This window comes from Rhyacophila brunnea, unplaced genomic scaffold (genome assembly GCF_057557595.1).
Source record: "Rhyacophila brunnea isolate RB1 unplaced genomic scaffold, BYU_Rbru_1.0 scaffold_13, whole genome shotgun sequence".
Classification (NCBI taxonomy): Eukaryota; Metazoa; Arthropoda; class Insecta; order Trichoptera; family Rhyacophilidae; genus Rhyacophila; species Rhyacophila brunnea.
The window spans coordinates 38,773,673-38,791,790 of record NW_028232785.1 but is presented as its reverse complement, the minus strand read 5'-3'; the positions used below and the strand labels follow the sequence as shown (position 1 = coordinate 38,791,790).

The following is an 18,118-nucleotide window of genomic DNA, read 5'->3' as shown; positions in this document are numbered from 1 at the left end:
ATGTATAACCAATGACATATTTGTATGACTGACAAAGTTTTGTGTGTACTATTTATGTTGCATATTAGCAGCCTATGTACACCCTTCAACACTGGACGATACAAATAAAAATATGCATAGTAGTATATTATTCATATACGTTTCAGATGACAATATATAATACATTATATACTAAACAACAATAATCAAATGAGCATGTATATTATATGAGTTACCTGTGAATCACTTGCAAACGTCGACGCATCAAACTTTTCATACAAGTTACTGCTTTGGTCGCATGGAAAAGCCACTTCATCGAAAGTCAGCGATGCATCGTGCATACGTTTATGGTACTTCAAAATGAGCGCAGATGAAAAAAAATTACAACACACGTTGCAAACAAAATTTCTAACGAATAATGAAGCTCTTTTCAACCTCAGACGGACTTCTTTCGCAGAAGCAATCGCTATTTCCTTTTTGATGACCATTTCTTGCACTTCAATTTCACCAAACGACTGTGCAGATTGTCTCTCAACGATATCAGGTGCAATCATAGAATCCATGTCGCGGTTTACGAGCGGGGTCTGTCAAGAAATAAAATACAAACATAAATCAATCAAAACATTTATACTAACAATATAAAAAATCAACCAACATAAAGAATGCAAAGTTTCTGAACTATGACCACCTAGAAGGGCAATTTTTGGACAAAGCAGTATCGAAGTCATTGTATGAGAAAGTGATTAGAATTTATGAGAAATTTAATTTCTTATTAGATTTTGACAAACGCATCTAAAATTGGCGGAGGCTTTTGAGCTTCATAAGCTTCGACGGTTGAGGCGCTAATTTTGACAGATTAAATGTCGGAACGTAGGTAACGTTGAAAGGTTCTTTATTTATTGTTTTGTGTCTTTTACATATTACCGTTGGAAGTGTTGTTTTGTATTTAAATTCTCAATTAAGTATTTCTTGTATTTTGTTATACAGCAGCATACATATTTTATTAATATTAGGTTTCTAAATACATCGGAAGTTCCTTTCACATTTTCGTAGGTACTGATTATTGTAATAAAACTATATGAGGTGAATATTGAGGTAAGTAGCTTCTTTAAGAATTAATTATCTACGTACAACAATCAAACGTTTTAAGAATTCAGCTATAACTAATAAGTACTGATAAAATAATATGATAATGTCCTTACCACATTTTATGTTATCTTACACGTACCCAAAATGGAAGTGATTCCCGCTAAAATTTTGTTGTTAAGATTTGGTAACCGGACGGATCCATTCAAAATGACAGACGAGGAGTTTGTGAAACGATTCCGGTTATCGAAACCATTTGCAGATATATTCATTTCCAGGTTGGAAAATCTAATGTCAACCCCAACTAGCTGTCATGTGAGCATAGACAAAAATATAATGCAAACTCTTACGCGACTATAAATGTCCATTTAGTATTTTTGTTGCATTATTGGACACCGTTGAAGCACTATACCTCCTTTAAAGATACTGTTGCGTTTGGGTTCTTGTTTGCGTACCGCTTCGTTCAAAAATTTTCCTTCAGGTGTTGCGTCTTCAAGATTGAATAGGCACTTCAATGAAGTTTGATTTTGTCGCTGCGCTCATGGAGACACCCTTAAGCCGGATCTAGGACGATTTGGCACCGGGACAACTGGACGCCACGGAATTCGAAAATAAATAGACGTTAGGTACTTATAGGTACTTAAAAATATGTAATATTATTATTTATATTTAAATTATTATATTATATTTTAATAGTTGCTAAGAATGTAAATATGCAGACGTAAATAATGATTTAATTGTGCATTTATGTTTAAGTTACAACGAAAAAAGAGTATTTTATTTTAACTAAGTAGTAGATAGAAACTGATAAGAATACCTCGTCTGCGTTCTGTAGACGTGTCTACCACAGTGCGGCGTCTAATTTTCCGGTGTCCAGTCGTCCCATTCCCTTTAAGCCCGGTTCGGATGAGGCGAGTAGTTTAGTCGAATGGCGAATAATTTAGTAACTAAACGTGTACGATCAGACAAATTGAGTCGAGTACGTTAGTAAAATCATTTACTCGAGTCAGTGTAATTTCTTGGTCGAGTAGCGACCCCACCACCTCTCACTAAAAACCAAAAAGGGGCCCTATGTTAGAACTTGCGAATGCCAGCTGCCCGGTCGACATGACGTCATATGACATCATTGTGACGTACTACCGGAGTGATAATAGCATTCGAGAAAATAACGCTACTCAGACAGCGGCGCTATTCATTGTCACCATACACATATAGGTGTTTCATCGTAATAATATCTACGGTGAGCACTGCGCGCTAGGCGGTATGCCTCGAGCGTGTATTTGCTGACGTCACAATTACGTCATGTCGTCTGGTGCCACACGAGTCGATATTTAGGAAATCGCGGTGCAGGTGATGATATCGAATCCAACTCTATGCATAGAAAATTTGGGTGGAATCATGGGACAATACGACCAAAATCGGTTTATTGTTCGCATATGGTTACTAATTAATAATAGGTATCGGTTACTACCCTACAATATACCTACCTAATTCTACTGAACTCCTACTGTGTACATGTCTTAAGATTAATATGAACATCTCACGATATATAAATGCAGAAGAATCTCAATTTTCCTTAATCATTAAAATATTATAATGTTCATCGGTAACGCGATATTGTGTTGAGAAAATGACATAGGTATGGAATATAATAAACGACTATCATTTTTAGGTTAGGTCCTGCCTGGACAGTTATTACTTTGACAGATCGTGAGAAAAGGTTTGTCGTTTCAGACCAAACCACTTGTGACGGTCAGAAAATGATTTGAAGTTTACTGGTATGCAATCGCAATGCGCCAGTTTTGACCTGTCAAACCGTCAACTGGAACGCCTAAATTGTAAAAAAAGATGTATGTATATAAATCTCAATACTGTCTCAGAATATCTGTTTTAGCAATCGTCAATAACTCGAATCTACTCCGCATTTAATAAACGAAACAAGTATGGCAGAATTATAATATAATAGTTCCTTATGGAGTTTCAAAGATGCATTACAAATTTAAACCTTCAATGTAAGACGGCATCAAGAGAAGAAAAAGGCACATATACCTACGTACAATTGAACGTACCTGGTGTATTGGCCTGTAATCTGAATACGAACAACCTTGTTGAGGATCTTCATCATCATAATATAATGAGTGTGATATATCTTCAATGATCTCGCGCTTGACGACAGCTGGTTGATTATCGGATGTTTTATCAGAGAGGTCCGCCATAAGGTACTGTAAAAAGCATTATTATATTTTCTAAACACTGTAAAACCAATTTCAGTTCATGTAACGTCCATACAACGATGTATAATAATTTTATTTAACATGAATTGGTAGATAACCTAACCCATATCACATGTAGGTACCTATGTATTATAGCTGTCAAATTGTATAAACAGGTAATTTTTTGTAACAAAGTTTAATATCACCTTATGTTCCTACATATTGGTAAAGAGGCCACAGTTTATAATATTAATTAAAACAATCATTGTTATTCTCAATCTAAAGTGATTGTAAAGGAATTTAGTTTCCAAAAACTAACCTCGAAATTGCAACTTGAAACGTCCGCATTCTCTTGCGTTAGGTACATGAAAGCGAGGGTCCGGGTTGTTTGGACGGCTAGGCATCATGTCAAACAAAGACTTGCCTTCTGTATCGGAGTATTCTCCATCACATTCTTGCTTTACATCCATGTTAAGTGTAAATATGGCAGGAACAACGTGATAGACAGGATACATTCAGGGTAATGTTAGAAAAGTGTTGCCACAAGTGTTTTCTTGTCTAAACAAAACAATGGCACGAAAATGATCGTCTGCATTTCCTCAATCATAACGAGATTAGCGCATCTCGGCATTCAAATGGCAAAAGGGCCCATTTGCATTTTTCATATTTTCAAGTTTTCTTCTACAGACGTTGTTAAATGCAATATTAATCTTCAACGTGGTAAAAGAACATATCTGTCAGTGTAATACAAATCAAATGCCACCCATTTTTGAGCCAGGCACAAGGACATTGGGTGTGATTTGCACCAAGCACGGATAGACAGGGCAAAGTCAAAAGACATGGCCCTTTGACAATGTCTAGTTTGTTATACTTGCTTGATCCTTGATTGAATGGGTAGGCAATGAAGTGTCTCTACTTTGTTGTATTAAGTACCTAATTAATTTAATATATAGGTTTAAAATCACAGTGTAGGTACGTACATATTGAGATATCTCGGGTCCTGTGGCTAGCTCGGGATGTTGGTAGGACCCGGGTTTCACAAAAATTAAATAATAAATGAAAAGTCTTTATTTGTTGAAAACGTGGCTTTATAATATTTTCAAGGGTTATTTTTACAAAAGAAACTTATGTTTAACAGTACCTATCCAAATAAATATTAAGTATATTGTTACGTTCATAATGTTAATTATGTTGCTTATACATATTCTAATTATATATTATTATCTGAATTCGTTTTATAATGGGTACATGAATAAGTTTTTAGAGCTGGAATTCGCGAACTCAATATCACGTCCTCCCGCGACTAGGTATGTATTTTTTTCCATTATTTTTATATTGAGCAGCGATGCCATCTTTTCTTTTTACATAGGTTCTCCCGAATTTCTTTGTCTTCGTCTCTTTATTCGGCACAATCACATTCTTCCCTGATATACTATTATTATAATTAGATACAATTCTTACGTGCTAAGTACATGTTGAACATTTTGACAGTTAATCAAGTAATTTTGGACGTACCTACGTACGCCCATTGTTGACTAGGAGGTCAGGTGACATGGTCACACCTAATAATTACGTATGTAATTAAGACTATCGGGAGAGTCCCAATAGTCATGGGTGAAACAGTACCTATACGCTGTTAGTGTGTATTTGCCATTGGTGAATACGCGTAGTGCTTGAAAATATCGAAAGGCAAAACCCGAGTGAAAAAAAACTACCTCCTCAAATAGATTATTACAAAACTTAAATCCAATGAATCACAGTTTATTGTTTGATCGCTTCCACGGAATAGACTTTTCAGTATTTCGGCCATACATAATAAATAATTACGAATTGCGGCAACACTTCTCTTAAATTAATGTACCTTGAATGGATCCTGTTTGTCACGTTCTTCCTGACATATTTACCATTAAAATGGACGTAAAGCGAGAATGTGATGGAGAACAATCTGATACAGAAGGCAATCCTTTGTTTGGCACACTAATTAGCCACCCACTCAGCTCGGAAGTTCGCACTCAAGTAAAACAGGAGAAAGCCGACGATTTAAGTTGCAATTTCGAGGTTAGTTTTATAAACTGATTTTTTTAGATTTGAAATAACAACGATTAGTGTGGAATAATAATATGTTGCTTTTTTATAAACTGCGTAGTGACATACAATGATATTAAACGTTGATTTTAAAAATAACTCGACTATACATTTTGACAGCTACGATACATTTGTTATTTGGTTAGGGCAGGTTATCTTCTAATTCATTTTGACTATAATTAGACATTGAAAGTGAAAGTTGAAATTGAAAGTGAAACATTATGGTTAACAAAGTTTTTACTGTGTTAACCATAACGATTCTTTCAGTATCTTTTAGCGGACCTCTTTAATATAAATCCTGAGACGAATGATCAACTATCCGTCATGAAGCGTGAGATTATTGAAGATGTTGGAATTCGAAATATCGAAGGTTGGAATTAGCAATACATGTTTTAATCTTAGAGCCGTTTCAAACCCGACACCATTGTCTCGAGACGCTGCATGAATGGGCGCGTTTAGGCGGAGAAACAAGTACCTATGTCGCGTTCATATATATGCAGAGAAAACGATCATGCGGTGCCCAATCCGTTGACATCTTCCCAATTGATGAGGGTGACGTGTTTAGATTTATTAAAAAAGATAAGAATACTCGCTCTTAGGGACCGCATAATATGTCCCAAGATTTTTTTAAAGGACTGTATTGACTTTGCCAAGTGCCACTTTCATATATATATTCAACCTGACAATAGAGACGGGTATCTTTCCGGAAGCATGGAAGATGTCGAAGGTTACTCCAATTCATAAGAGTGGTACGGAGTCATCAGTAAAAAACTATAGGCCGGTAGCCATTCTCTATTCACCAGCAAAAGTTCTTGAGATGATCGTGCACAGCATGAATTCTCCGAAGATTGAGTCATTTCATTGCCGACTCAAGTATTAATCTATAGATGGCGCTAGTCATTTATAATGAATGAGCAGCATGGATTTGGAGCAGGCCGTTAAACGATTTCTCGCGTTATTCGGAAGAATTTTAAGAATCGTCAACATTACGTATCGTACACCCTCTATCAGTCACAGACATGACATTTAAAACATTTTCTGGTGTGCCTCAGGGCTGAAAGTTGGGGCCATTGCTGTTCACGTTTTTATAAATGACATAGCACTAGTAATTAAAAATTCTATGTTTATGTTGTTTGCTGATGACTTGAAACTCTTCATGAAAGTTGTAATGCAAGGATTTACTGCTGACAGTACATATATCACCGAGGCCATAAAAAGAAAATCTACGTGTACACACGTATTATTGTGCAAGTTGCAATATTGCTTGCATGAATCAAAAAAGTTCGCTTCTGAATTTTCACGTGACAGATGGGATTTGTTCGATATCCGCGCCTGCGCAGTAGAGCGACAGTAGCAAACCCGCTGAAAAAAAAACTACACCGCGCAGTCTCATTTTGAGGTTAACCACAAAATGACAACATGGCGTCTCGCTTACTATTTACGACAGTCAGAAATCTTACGTTTGAACAGTTATTATCGCTAAATAAAAGCACAATCCATCTGTACATTTTCAATGTTTCCCATTAGTTCTTGGTCGTTCCCTCATGGTAGAGGATGGTGACCACCTTGGAATGTTATCATCTTTTAAGCGATCAAGAATTCCCACTCCTCTCAATCCTCTGCTTCTATCAGGACATAGTGAAGGCTGCCCTCAGTCAGCTCTTTTACTTGGTCGCTCTTCCTCTGTTTCATCTGCCTTGGAGGCTGCCCAAAACTACCAGTCTCTCCAGAGTATCAGCTCCGCGCCGAACAATATGTCAAAAAATTATAGAATTCGTCTCAGAGATAAATTGTCGAGATTCTTTCCTTTATAAAATATTAAAATTTTTATGGAATTTTATATAGGTAATATATTGAACATACATAATTTTAAAAACACTTCTGAGAAAATATAATATAACAAACAGAAGATATCTTTTTTAGGAAAAAAGAAAGTAAAAATAGTACTTAATTAAAGTAATTAAGTCATTGGACGCTAAAGACGCACCTGGTGCGTAATGACCAAGCGGCCTATCGATAGTAATTGACGTTCATATTAAATTTCCTTTAAAATTTAAATGTTAAAAAACCTACTTTGATTTAAATTACAATGGCAATAGTAACTCAATTTGGAAAGCGATTATCATTTACCGCGATATTATGGTTTAGTTTAGGCAGGGTTTAATGGAATATTAAATACTAATTTAATGAAAAAAAATGATTATGCCTGATAATGTTTAGTGTGCACTAATTATGTCCGATCTTAACAGCCTACTTTCACCTAGCTAGATAATAACGTTTTAATTTCTTATATTAATAATATGTACGTATTAACTTATAAGCTTGACTAAAAACGAGGAAAATCAATTAGCTGTCTTCGAGCGCAAAATACTCCGAAAATCTTTGGACCTACGTTGGAAAATGGGAACTACAGAATAAAAATGAACTACGAGTTGGAAGAGCTGATTGAACAGCAAACAATCAAGATACTGTAAGTCCCAAAGACTACGATGGGCGAAACATGTGGAGAAAATGCCTGAAGTTAGAGCGCAAAGGATCATGATGAAGTGGCTACCCCAACAAAAAAGACCCAAAGGCCGTCCAAGAAGGAGATGGGCTGACGCCGTAGAAGTGGACTGGCTTCATATAGGAAGACTCGGTAACTGGAAAAGTGTGCCGAGAGAACGGAGTGAGTGGAGAGCGGTTGTGGAGGAAGCCAAATCTCACCCCGGGATGTAGCGCCGTGGAAAAGGAAAAGAACTTATTGACAACATGTTATATGAAACGTTTATTTCAGTTCGCAGCGACGGGTGTCACTGGTATCAAAGCTGAGACTGACATAAAGCGCGAATTCACTGAAGAGAAAACGCCACCATTTTCTGATGAAGATCCTCAACCCGGATGTTCGCATTCAGATTACACACCAGGACATGGGGTACATTTAATTTTATTTATTGTAACATTTGCTTCTCTATTCGCCGATTTTTATCGAAGGTTAACGTTTAAAATTTTAATAATTCTCCGTACTATTCCTAGCCAGTCGTATTGAAAAAAGTAATTAAAGTAATCAATACCTACCTACTTTGATTTAAAATACAAAGGCCGATTGCCTATGGTAACCTCATTTTGAAAACGCTTCAGAGAGTATTGTAAGGGCCATTAGTTAAAGACTTAACTTCTTAATTATAATGATAGGTCAAATAATACTGTGTAATTTTTTAGTTTTGAAGAAAACACTCAATAAAGCCACATATTATGCTGTTTGTATATCTGCAGGTATGTATTCATTAAATAATTAGGAGAACACAAATTATGACTTAATTAGTAGAAGTGATCAGTATACATATTAAATATATCGATGACCAAATCACATTTTTTTATAATTTTCAAATAATGTCTATTGGTTTTTTTAGTAAAGTTGTTATAAAACGCAAACTGTGAAAATCATTTTCCATATAAATATATATCATCTACTCATCATAAAATTGTACTGCTTTTCATCACTTTTAAATATTCGGTCAAATTAAAAACAGGAATTTCTCGTGCTTGTCTTTGTAAAGGATTTTTGTCATTGTAAATTGTGAATATAATATTGTATCATGTAAAACAGACTTTTCACACAAAGACGCAGCGTTTACACACATACTATATGCGCACGAAAGTAAGTGTGCTTCTGCGCAGGTCCGATTTTTAGTTGTTTAGCAATACGACTTGCTGTTTTGCTTAGATCATTATTTAAATGTGCTCAACCGGTAAACTTTATTTTTTTCGAAAAATATTTATCCAATAACATTTAATATGTGTAAATTATATAAACCGAGTCATACCTAATCGAGAATGTCGCACTTTGGATAACTGACGCCCCTATGCGACGCTTAGTATGCGTGTCCTCACGAATTCAGAAGTATGATATATTCAAATTTTGTTTAAACTGTAGATCTGTCGCTTGATGATTTTTGAATATAAATTCTCTCCCGCGCTTTCAGGTATAAATCTAAGTACCCGATATAGTCTGTAACACTGCATACAACACTTTATATTCGTAGCCAAGATAAGATGGTTCTAGTAAATTATTGAATATTTAACGATATTAAATTATTGTTTACAATATTGATCTAAGTTGCTTGATAAAATTTGAATATACATTCTATCAATTTGAATATTTTTTGTGACATTGGTTTCGCCTTTCAGCATCTTCTGACACTATGCACACTCTCCAATAACACACTGACACAGAAATAATTACTAGTTACTACACGAAGCTTACATTGTTTTTTATCGAACAGGGTGCAAAATTTCCTCATAGTATGTACGTTATTTTGGTGATCTTAAATTATTTTATCAAGAAATATTAGAAATAAACACAGTAAATTGAAACTATGTATTTTATTGACATCAATCTAAAATTTTGCATTCAAAACTATATAAGATTTAAACATTATTACCAAAAGCAGTACCACAATTGTGTCATTGTCTGTTTTGTGCATTTTCCTTTGATGTTACATGTAGGTGCATTTTTTTAAAACTATTTACGGATCGTAACGTAACATTGTTTGTATTTAATATCTATGTCGGTAATATTACCATTTCTTAACGTCATTTTCATTCTCAAACACTTATAATGTCTAAAGATGCTGAAAGGCATAAGCTTCGAAAAAATAACTCAAATGGAACAGTTTAAATACTAACTTAGAATAATATTGACTTTACGATTATTTTTGTTTTTTTCTAGGTTTCTACTAAAGGCTTTTTCACAAAGCATGACGATATCGACAGGTGTCAACAATCCTCGCCTGATGGAATCCAAGATAGAATAATAGAGTATTCAGAAGTAACGATAGATGAACAAAACATTAAAGGAGAAATCTCAGAACAAGAGACTCCGAAGGAACTTAGACTTAATCTGAGAAGAGTAGTACATTTCTCACGTTATTTAATTTGCAGCATTTGTAACGCAGTTTTTGGATGCGGAAGTGCTCTAAAAAGTCACAAAATAATTCACACAGACGTGATTACTGATCAAAACCTAGACAATATTATATTCTCGCAACTATCTCATCTCAAAACACGTAAAATGACACACACATGTGAAAAACCATATAAATGCAAGGTATGCACATATAGATGCTCGCAACATAGTAGTCTCAAAAAACATGAAATGACACACACAGCTGAAAAACCTCATAAATGCAAGGTATGCTCATATAGATGTTCACAACTGAGTTATCTTAAAATCCATGAAATGACACACACAGGTGAAAAACCTCATAAATGTAAGGTATGCACATATAGATGCTCGCAACATAGTAGTCTCAAAAAACATGAAATGACACACACAGATGAAAAACCTCATAAATGCAAGGTATGCTCATATAGATGCTCGCGACTAAGTAGTCTTAAAATCCATGAAATGACACACACAGGTGAAAAACCTCATAAATGCAAGGTATGCTCATATAGATGCTCGCGACTAAGTAGTCTTAAAATCCATGAAATGACACACACAGGTGAAAAACCTCATAAATGCAAGTTATGCTCATATAGATGCTCGCAACTTAATAGTCTTAAAAACCATGAAATAACACACACTGGTGTAAAACCTCATAAATGCAAAGTATGCTCATATAGATGTTCACAACTGAGTTATCTTAAAATCCATGAAATGACACACACAGGTGAGAAACCTCATAAATGCAAGGTATGCTCATATAGATGCTTGCGACTTAGTAGTCTTAAAATCCATGAAATGACACATACAGGTGAAAAACCTCATAAATGCAAGTTATGCTCATATAGATGCTCGCATCTTAATAGTCTTAAAAACCATGAAATAACACACACAGGTGTAAAACCTCATAAATGCAAAGTATGCTCATATAGATGTTCACAACTGAGTTATCTTAAAATCCATGAAATGACACACACAGGTGAAAAACCACATAAATGCAAGTTATGCTCATATAAATGCTCGCGACTTAGTAGTCTTAAAATCCATGAAATGACACACAGAGGTGAAAAACCTCATAAATGCAAGTTATGCTCGTATAGATGCTCGCAACTTAAGAGTCTTGAAAACCATGAAATAACACACACAGGTGTAAAACCTCATAAATGCAAAGTATGCTCATATAGATGCTCGCAACTTAGTAATCTTATACACCATGAAATGACACACACAGGTGAAAAACCTCATAAATGCAAGGTATGCTCATATAGATGCTGGCAACTGAGAGATCTTAAAAGCCATGAAATGACACACACAGGTAAAAAACCTCATAAATGCAAGGAATGCACATATAGATGCTCGAAACTGAGTGATCTTAAAAGACATAAAATGACACACACAGGTGAAAAACCTCATAAATGCAAGGTATGCTCATATAGATGTTCGCAACTGAGTTATCTCAAAATCCATGAAATGACACACACAGGTGAAAAACCTCATAAATGCAAGGAATGCACATATAGATGCTCGAAACTGAGTGATCTTAAAAGACATGAAACTACACATAGGTGAAAAACCTCATAAATGCAAGGTATGCTCATATAGATATTCGCAACTTAGTACTCTTCAAAAACACGAAATGACACACAAAGGTGTATAACCTCATAAATGAAGGTATGCCCATATAGATGCTCGCAACTTGTTTACCCTAAAAACTGTTAAATGATACACACAGGTGGAAAACGTCATAAATGAAAGGTATGCAAATATAGATGCTCGCATTGTTGTTTTTATTTAATAAAACGCATTTTTTTATAGTACTTATTCCACTTTTAATTAATATATTAGGACCGGTTTCGTCCGCCTCAGTGGGACATTTTCAACTGAATACATTTTTTTAAAACAATATTTATCACACAAAATTCAAAGCGATAGAAATAATATAACAATAGGTACATAATAATTATCCGTCCAATAATACCTTCCCAATAACAGACTAATTTAAAACTAATGAGGTTGGACATTAATATTTCATACTACGTCAGGGGCATTAAACAAAATATTTAAAATATTAACAAACCACAAATATGAAAATATCTACACTTACAATAACATTAATATCAACAAATAATTATAAGTCAAAATTTATAATAAAATTTTTATAAAAAATAAAATAAACAATATTATCAATTGAAGTTAGATCGAATAAAAAACAAATACAACCAAAATATGAGTCAAAATTAAATAAAAATTAAAATAATAAATAATGTACAATATATAAAGTTATGTTATGACAATCCCAAATATTAAATAGGGTGTAATAATGGAGAAGACACAAAGTATAATTGATCATTTAACAAATTAGAATTGGGCAAAAATGTATACCTATTAATTTCTAAGATTTCCTGTTTATCCAATTTTATAAATTTCTCATTCAAATGCAGGATTTTAATTTTGTTTTACCGAAATTAAAAGAGTGATTATTTAAACTTAAATGATTTCCAAAAGCTGAAGATTCATCACCATTTTTGGCACAGGCTAAAAAATGTTCTTTGATCCTAGTATTAAAAGAACGTCCCGTTTGTCCAACATATTTGGCATCAAAAAAAGGAAAGAATGTCCATATAGATGATCGCGATTTAGTAGTCTTTAATACCATAAAATGACACACAAGTGAAAAGTAAAAGACATGAAATGACACATACAGGTGTAAAACGTCATAAGTAAAAGGTATACAAATATAGATGCTCGCATCTTAATAGTCTTAAAAACCATGAAATGACACACACAGGTGAAAAGCGTCATAAATGCAAGGTATGCCCATATAGATGCTCGTAATCTTAGCTGAGTAATCTTAAAAGACATGAAATGATACATACTGATGAAAAACCTTAGTTATGCAATGTTTGTTTGTATAGATGCTCGCAACTGAGTGATCTTAAAAGACATGAAATGACACATACTGCCGAAAAATCGTATTAATGCAATGTTTATTTATATAGATGCTCGCAACTAAGTTATTTATTTAAAATTAAGCATTTGGTGAAAAACCTCTTAATTGCATGTGTGTACACAGATGCTCGCAACTTGGTTATATTATAACGCAAAAAATTACATATTGTTGAAAAACTTTATAAATACAATGACTATGTTCATATAGATAAATGCTGCTCACAACTTGGATAACATAATTATGAAACCTGAAATGAAACATACTGGTGAAAAGCAATATAAATGCAGTATGTGCTCATATAGACCTCCGCACCCTTATAATCTTAAAACACATAAAAAATTACATACTGACGAATAACCTCATAAATTCAATGCGTCCTGCAATGTCATTGCAATGTATATTCATTTGAACGATCAAAACGTCCCTTTCTTAAAATACGTGACATAATTTATAATTGTGGAAAACATTATAAATGCACACTTTTTTCACATGATGCTAACAACTTGTTGATCATAAAAAAACATGAAATTTTTTTAATAATTATGCACGTTGGAAACTTCCTATTCCTAAAATACATGATTCATAGTGGTGCGAATCCTTATAAATGTATGTTAAGGTATGCTTATATGCATTTTTAACTCGCGCCCCTAGCAGTAGTGAATATCATATAGATCTTTGCAATAAGCTGTCGTTTTGTGGCATCTTTATGTTGCAATCCAATGTAATCCTAATTATTTTGCCATTTTGTGTATGAGGCTGTATCTGACTATTGATAATTAAATCAACTCTGGTTGTGGTGTTGTAATCATTGGAAATTTCCACTCGAATAAATTAAAACTATGAAAAATGTATGTTTATGAAAACCTGAATTGTTATTTTAAGAAAGTTAAGAATTGGAAATTATTTAAAACCAAAATCGTTTCATAAATAAAACGATGTTTACACGTTTTATTTATGTTATGATTAACTTCCTACACAATTTATGTACGTGTTTTGCTGTGGCGAAGGGTGGAGGTAGACTTTTGAAGTCCAATATAAATATTGCACACTAAACTTTGTAAGTCAAACGTATTTATGTTCTTTTAGTTCAATCACCATGACTACAATAATATGTAGATCCAAGACACAGTACCACGATAATAGTAAAAAGATATTAGTTTGTTTATAAAATATCTAAAGTTGCCATTAAATCATTTTAGATATTTTATAGATATAAGAATATTTTAATCGATCATTTTTTGGCAAGGCAGGTTTTAATAACTATATAAATAATTTCAATCTATATAGTTTTAATAATAAACATACTTGAAAAATAAATAATGACTCTCATTTTTTGAAACCTTAGTATTTACCAGTGATGGACTGAAAATTTGTTGGCAACACGAAATCGTAAGTAGATCGACTTTTTTAATATATAATAAAAAAAAGTTTGTTTAAAAAAGAAAACCAAATTTCATTTTTCTACGATTCTTAGTTTTGCATAAAACGCTTGAACAAAAAAAATGTTTGTTTTGCCTCCTGAAAAAATTGACTTTTTGTTGTACGTTTTTATGTTAATAGGGGACGATGTGATAATTTCAATTAGTGGAAGTAATTAAACACACTATTTAACTGGTATTATAGTTATATTTCTTATACAGGCTAATTATTTTTATAAATGTGAGACATTGTTTAAATTCTTAATTGTAAATCATTATAAATAGGGACGTAGGTAAGAACTTATAATTAATTATTATTATTATATGATTATTTATATTTATTTAAGAAAACAAGACATTGAGGAGATAACAAATCTAAATTCAAGACGTACACAACATGAGATTTCTAATATCACAAATATTAGGTACCCTCACAAGAGAGAAGAAGAGAATAGATACCTACCTATATAAAATAAAAATAATAAAAACATACTTACTTCAGACCCTTAGTACAATTTTAACCAGAGAAATAAAATTTTAAAAACAAAAAACATATCTACCGGTTTGGGGAGCTCATTGACTAGTCTTGCACCACTCGTTAATATTGTCGGATCCCCTAAACAAAGCTATGAACTAGCTAATCCCACGATGACCGCACGTCTTAAGCGTCGGCTTATAGCGTCGTGGGTCCCAGGTTCAAATGCTGGGTCTGGCATGTACACATATTGTTTATCAATTTGTGTAGGGTCAGAGTATGGACTTAATAGGTTGAGAAAGTGGATGACATTTGTTTGTCGTAAAAACAAAATCCGTTGGAGGCCCATGTGTTCCAATTAGGATTGGATATGGATTAAAAAAAACAAGCTTACGGTAGTGGAGTTCGATACACTTCAATTTATTTCACTAAGACCTAACGTCCACTTACACAAATCGAAAATACAACAAACGAGATTTCTCAGAGCAAGTGGGTATGAAGTATTCAAAAACTGTATTAAGCACAGAGATAATAATTATTATTGTATGGTTTAAAATAATATTACATACGGTTACATAATATTATATCGCTATAGAATGGGCAACAAAAAATTTAATTGTTTACGTTATCGGTTGATGATAAAAATGACGTACGCACGTTCGGTGTCTTCATGACCATTATTTCAAAGTCTTTACTACAGATACTCTATCCTAGATAATTAGTGAACGGCTAGCTAACGCCTTTACTGGTATAATAATATATTATATTAAAATTATTTCCAAAATATGCGGGAATTCTTACAAATAAATAGGTCGTTATAAAATATGCTACCAGAACGGTCACCATGTCAACCAGTCAACCAGTCGCGAAAAATAACGGTCAGTTATTCAACCGTGCGCATTTAAACATTAACCTAAGCTTAACTGTCAAGTGCCACGCACCGGATGACCTAATGAACAATAGCGAACGAGACAACTAGGATTCACAACCAGACCATGGAGCCAGCCCCAATAGCATAAAAGGACAGTGCCTGGCATCCTAGACATACCCTCCCCTCCCAGCATCAGAAACATTCCTTCACAATTTCCAACTCACTTAAAAGCACAGCCAGTGTCTTTTACAGACAATTTGCATGCGTATAAGAATTTACACGAAATGGCTTGTCCTATCATGTATTTTCATGCTACTAAACGTTAAACATGAGTTAATACATTTATTACATTATACCTATTTACTAGTATGAGTTTTTTTGTGTCTTTTCATGCTACCAGATGTCGTGCATGAGTAATTGCATTTATCACAGTTAAATGGCTTTTCACCAGAATGAGTCATTTTGTGTTTTTTCATGCCACTTGAATATCTGCATGAGTAATTACAGTTATCACATTTGAATTGTTTTTCACCAGAATCAGCTATTTTGTGGTTTTTCATGCTACCAGACGTCGTGCATAAGTAATTGCATGTGTCATATTTAAATGGTTTTTCACCGGAATGACTCATTTTGTGTCTTTTCATGTCACCTAACTGTCTGCATGAGTAATTGCACTTATCACATTTATAAGGTTTTTCAATGGAATGGGTTCTTTTATGCCGTTTCATGTGACTAGACCTTATGCATAAGTAATTGCAATTGTCACATTTAAATGGTTTTTCACCAGAATGGGTCATTTTGTGTCTTTTGATGTCACCTGATTGTCTGCATGAGTAATTGCACTTATCACATTTCAAAGGCTTTTCACCAAAATGAGTCATTTTATGTGTTTTTATGCCACCAGACGTCGTGCATGAATAATTGCACTCATCACAATTAAATGGTTTATCACCAAAATTAGTCATTTTGAGTGATTTCACGACGTGACCTGGACGAAGTCTTGAAAAATGTCCTTCGTCACATTTAACCAGCCTTGCAACGAAATCGGTCGTTTTCGCAATTGTGGTTTTGTGTATTGCTTTGTGAAGCAACATTAGGTCGAACGATGAAAAAAAATCAAAACAGATACTGCACACAAAATTTCGTTTATGAAACGATTTTGTTTCCAGTTGTATAACAGCCACTAATAATTCTGTGTTTACCATTTTAATCGATTGAAAAATATCACGTTTACTATTGCGACAGGCGACATTTTTGAGCTTTTCAACATATTCTCCTAGTTCTTTCTTTATGTCTTGATCCTCAATGTGAAGATCTTCGCTAGACGCTTTTGCTTCAGTCACGTCCCATGACGGTATGAGGCTCGCAACATTGGCCAGTACAGTGCTTCTAGCGATAATCTAAAAAAACATTTTTAAGTATTAATAAATTATGAGATTTACTATAAGTAAAAGATCCAGTTAGAATTATTATACCTAGACACGGTGTTATTAAACCTTTTTACGTAGGCACGTAAGCCAAAATTTTCCAATCAACTGTCTGACGTACCAAGCAGTTTTTTATTGGGAAAAAATAAAAAAGTAGTTTTTAAGAATTCTATTAAAAAAAAAATTATATTACAATGAGATATTTTATCTTTCACCGTGTTTATAGACGAATGCATATCTTTCATTCTTTTAATATATTATTTTTGCTTATTTTCTAATTTTACAAAAAGGTCGTGGGAGCATTTTGACCACGCTTCTTTTATTGATTTCATATAGTCCATAACTGAACGGTTTTTCATTTTCACTGTCTGTCAGAATTACTACTACTAGCTTCACCAAGTTTTTGTTTCTTATTTGGTACAGGCATTTTTGTTGGTACCAATTAAATTGATAGTTACTGTATTACTTAGCTTGGTTCTTTACACAGAAAATGACACCAGAGTTGCTGCGATCAGATGAGGAATTCTCTCGCCACAGTGGCCCCAAGCATTATAAATCGATCAAAATCAGAACTTCGCTTCCTCCGCCGCCTGGTGAGGTTAGTACGACACGATTGTCATTTATTTTTTTCACCTAACCGATAATAAACGATTACTTTAGTTGATTTCAAAAAATGGACCTGACAAT

The 18,118-nt window shown here is 33.8% G+C and overlaps 1 protein-coding gene and 1 long non-coding RNA gene across 2 annotated transcripts in view; one reads left to right on the top strand and one right to left on the bottom strand.

Annotated features, from left to right (window-relative positions):
* The window catches only part of LOC147077476 (uncharacterized), a 195,976-nt gene that overhangs the window by 52,669 nt on the left and 125,189 nt on the right, over nucleotides 1–18,118 (top strand). The window lies entirely within an intron of this gene.
* Nucleotides 216–3,803, bottom strand: LOC147077479 (uncharacterized). Its single transcript, XR_015069478.1, has 3 exons — nucleotides 3,598–3,803; nucleotides 3,135–3,287; nucleotides 216–563 (listed from the first exon to the last, which is right to left on the bottom strand). It is a non-coding gene; the product is annotated as an uncharacterized LOC147077479 (long non-coding RNA).